This window comes from Dromiciops gliroides, chromosome 3, assembly GCF_019393635.1.
Source record: "Dromiciops gliroides isolate mDroGli1 chromosome 3, mDroGli1.pri, whole genome shotgun sequence".
NCBI lineage: Eukaryota > Metazoa > Chordata > Mammalia > Microbiotheria > Microbiotheriidae > Dromiciops > Dromiciops gliroides.
In genome coordinates, this window is record NC_057863.1 from 506927133 (window position 1) to 506931866 (window position 4734).

At 38.6% G+C, this 4734-nt stretch overlaps 1 non-coding gene across 1 annotated transcript; it reads right to left on the reverse strand.

Annotated features, from left to right (window-relative positions):
• Nucleotides 1-2950: 2950 nt before the first annotated feature.
• Nucleotides 2951-3057, reverse strand: LOC122752061. The gene has a single exon (XR_006355865.1). It is a non-coding gene; the product is annotated as a U6 spliceosomal RNA (small nuclear RNA).
• Nucleotides 3058-4734: the final 1677 nt, after the last annotated feature.

The window sequence follows — 4734 nt, forward strand, 5'->3', positions numbered from 1 at the left end:
GTGGGTGAAACACAAATCTATCCTCTAGAAGAGCACAGTCCAGTTGGAAAGGCATAGTATTATAGTTATGTGATCTTAGATCTGGAAAGGACCTTAACATTCCACTCAATGCAGGAATCTTCTCTGTAACATTGCTGACAAGTGATCTTCATAACTCAACCTGTCTAGTGCCAGGGATAGCATACTTTAAGGCAGCCCATTCCATTTCTGACAGTTTCAGGTGTTAAGAAGTTGTTTATTATGTCAAAAAGATTTTAATATGCCTCTATTTGACTTACACCCATTAGTACAAATTCTTCCTTTTTGAATCACTCCAAATAAGTTGAATTCCTCTTCCATATGCCAGCTGCAGGTAGCAGAGAAAGCTAAAGCAACTCCACACTGTCTGCAATTTCTCTGTCTTGTCCTAGACCCTATTTGTATTGCAACCACCACCTACTCTATGACCTTCCTTACTGCTGAAACAGCAAGGACAGGCCTTTCTACTAGGGAAGAGTTATAAGAGATAGCTAACCTGAAGAAGAGCCTTTCCTGTTACTAGCCCCAGCAACAATCCCTGTCCAATCCTGAGGTACTCTGTACCCAATTCACCTCTTGCCTAGATTGAAACCTGTATAAGCTTAGTCTTTTTGTTCCTTTGGTGAGTCTTTGCTGCTGCAGGTGGGGCTCTGTTTCTGACAAACTCAATAAGCCCTTTTTGGTCCCCCACTTTCTTGTTTTGGTTTTGATTTAGATGCTGGTTTGTTCCAGCACTAATAATTTTACCCACACAACTCTTCAAATATGCAAAAATGACTCTCATAAAACTTGTAAATCTTCACATTTTCCAGGCAAAATTATTTCAGTTCCTTTGTCCATTTCTTATAGGACATGATTTCTAAACACTTTACTAGTTTTTTTTTTCTGGATAGACTCTAGTTTGGAAATTTGTCTCAAAATTTAGTAACTAGAAATGTTTCTCTTAAACGGTGATACCTAGAACAGAAAACATGATCTGACCAAGGCAGAGTGCAGTGGAGCTATCACCTCCTTTGTTTTTAACACTTTAATTGTCCGAATGCAACATAAGATAGCATTGACTTTGTTGGGCTGCTTTATTGTAGTTGACTCATTGACCTCATTGTTTATAAGTACTTTCTAGTTCTTTTTTTTTACATGAATTGCCATTAAGCCTTGTCCCCCCCCCCCTCTCTCTCTCCCCCTCTCTCTCTCTCTCTTTCTCTCTCCTTCCCTCCCTCCCTCCCTCCCCCCCTCTTTCTTTCTCTCTTTGATGGAGCAATGAGGGTTAAGTGAGTTGCCCAGGGTCACACAGCTAGTTAGTGTCAAGTATGTGAGGCAGGATTTGAACTCAGATCCTCCTGAATCCAGGGCTGGTGCTTTATCCGTTGCACCACCTAGCTGCCCCTCCCTCAACTCTCTAGATGTAAAGTTGCCTTTTGAAGCTAATTGTAGTATCTTAAATTCTTCCCTATATGATTTTAAAACAGAGAAAGCATATATACATACATAATAAATACAGGGGTATAAGATTTGGGAAGGGAGAGAAATTATACAGTTGAAGAGAAATATTTTCAGCTCATAAATTCACCCTCTCTATCAAGTCGGTAGCTTATAAAAATCAACAGTAGGGGGGGCAGCTAGATGGCGCAGTGGTTAAAGCACCGGCCCTGGACTCAGGAGTACCTGAGTTCAAATCTGGCCTCAGACACTTGACATTTACTAGCTGTGTGACCGTGGGCAAGTCACTTAACCCCCGTTGCCTAAAAAAAGACAAAAAAAAAATCAACAGTAGGCATACACTAACCTATACAGGCAACACATAGTTGACATGTGTCTTTGAGCTCTTCAGCAGAAATGATTGACTCTGTGTTTCCCATTCTTACAAACAGACAACAATAACATCAACAGCACCAATAATAACATTTAAAATACTATACTAGTATTTAAAATACTATAGTTAAGTTCAAAAACAAAAACAAAAACCTTTATCTTACCCTACCATCTCTTCAAGCTACTATTTTCTAATTTACCTCCTGTTCATAGCCAAATTTCTAGAGAAACAGGTTATCTATATTAATCACTGCTATTCTTCTTATTCATTCCACCTCTTACAATCAGATTTCTGACCCCATTACTCAATTGAAACTACTTTTTCCAAAGGTGCTAGTGATCTTATGTTCCCTTTATAGTTAAATAAAATGACCTTTTCCTCAGTTTTTGTCTTTTTTATCTCTCAGCAGCATTTGACAGTGTTGAGCATCATTTCATTTTGGACATTCTCTTCTCTGTTATTTCTCATGACACTAATCTCTCTCTTGGCTCTCCTCCTGTTTGCCTCATTGCTCTTTTTCAGTTTCCTTGTCTGGATGGTAATCTATGTCATGCCCTTAAGGTTATATTGTGATTTCTCATTTCTTTATACTTTCTCTGTCAACTACCTCATCGCCTCTCATGGGTTTAATTATCACTTCTATCAAATGACTCTCAAATATACTTATCCATCATTATATTTTTCTGAGTTCCAGTCCTCTATCACTAAATGCCTATTGTTGTTCAGTCATTTTTCTGTTGTGGGGTTTTCTTGTTAAAGATACTGGAGTCATTTGCCATCTCTAGTTCAAGATGAGGAAACTGAGGCAGATAGGGTGAAGTGACTTTGCCCAGGGTCATACAGCTAGTAAATGTCTGAGTCCAGATTTGAATTCAAGATGAGTCTTGCTGATTCCTAACTCAGTGTTCTATCCTTTCTGCCACCCTGCTGTCATTACTACCTACTAGACATTTCTTTTTCTTTTGTTTTTTTTTTTTTTTTTAGTGAGGCAATTGGGGTCAAGTGACTTGCCCAGGGTCACACAGCTAGTAAGTATCAAGTGTCTGAGGCCGGATTTGAACTCAGGTACTCCTGACTCCTGGGCCGGTGCTCTATCCACTGCGACACCTAGCTGCCCCCAAAAATATGGAATGCTTCACGAATTTGCATGTCATCCTTGCACAGGGGCCATGCTAATCTTCTCTGTATCGTTACAATTTTAGTATATGTGCTACCGAAACGAGCACCCTACTAGACATTTCTAACTGGATGTCCCATAGATATATTAAACTCAACATGTCCAATACATTACTGATACTCTCCCCCTCATACCCATATCCCTTCTGAACTATTTTTCTGTCATAAGTACTACCATACTTCAGATCATTTGGATTTACAATTTAGTAGATATTCTAAATTTTTCACTCTCCCTCACTCTATCCAATTAGTTGCAAAGGCTTATTGATTCTACTTCCAGGACTTCATTATATTTCTGCTGTACTATTCAATATTCTATTAATTGTTGTCCCTGCTTCCAGTCTTCTCCATCCCCAAACCATCCTCTATTCAGCTTTCAAGTGACAGTCCTTTGCCATAGTTATGAACACATTTTTCCTCTGATAAACAAAAAAATCCAGTAGCTCCCTATTGCCTCTAGGATAAAATATAAACTTGTTTGTTTGGTATTTAATAGTCTGGCTTCATAGTCTGGGTCTATTGAAAAATCAATGACCCAGAATCCTTGTAGGGTCTAAACTGTCTGGGCTTGGCTGCCTTGCTCAGAGAGTAAAACTGAGATAATTTTGTTGTTTGCTACAAATTGATCGCTAAATACAGCTCCTTGGTGAGTTCTATTTGCTACAAATTAATCAGTAAATGCAGCACCTTGGTGAATGAATTTTGGACTAGTCATGTCTGTATTGTCTAGAAGTCAGGCTAACGAACTTTGTGGTTCTTTGAATTAAAGGCAACTGTTATTCAAATAAAGTAATTTTTGTCTCAATGATCTTTTACGGAGGCTACAAGTTAAAAGAATTGTTAATGCTTTGGTCAGTTTGAAGAGAGAAGAGGATTTGTCCAGCTAAAAAACATTGAAGATTAGAAGAGGAGAAGTTAACAGAGAAGCAGGTTTGTATGACTTAAATGTTCCTTAATTTATCAAAAACATCAAAACCTGCAGTCTGAAGATGTATTCCAAGCACATTTATTTTTCTCCCTTATGTGCTTCCATACCAGGTTTCTGTGTGTACCCTCTCTCTGATACTGAATGCATTGGTCATAGATTAGGACCCAGGTTTATATGAATATTATGACATATTTAGTAATCCTAGTGATATTATTATGGCTATTATGATTATGGCTATTGTTTTTTATATTATTGATAAATGCTTGTGGTTAAGACCTAAACTATGACCACTATGAGCAGCTGATTTGTGTAAATAGAAGAATAATAGTAGGAGCTCAGGAGCTAAAATGGTAAATAGGTGGAATATATTCTCCTCACAAGAGGGCTACTTCTAGGAACTGAGAATATTTAAGTGTATTTGTTTTATGGTTGTCCTTCTCTGGGAATCTAGACCTATAAAGTTAGAACAGTTTGGGATGAATGCACCAACTTCACATTCACAGTGGGTGGCTCATTCCCTATGTGAGGGGGGAAATTGTGTTTGTGGGTTCACAACAAAGGACCTATTCCTTGGTGAGTACTGAAGCAAATTAAAGTCATGAGTTGAGGAATAAAGTGTCTTTAATTGAGATAATAGGATAGCAAACCTGCTACCCTGGGGGATGTCCAGTAGATTTTCTAAGCTAGAGGCACATGGGAAAGTCTTTTATACCCTTAGGAGGGAAAAGAGAAGAGGCAGCATGAGCAAGGCCTGGTTATGAGGTGGCAAGGGCTAGTCATGAGGTCCCTGCCCCACCCT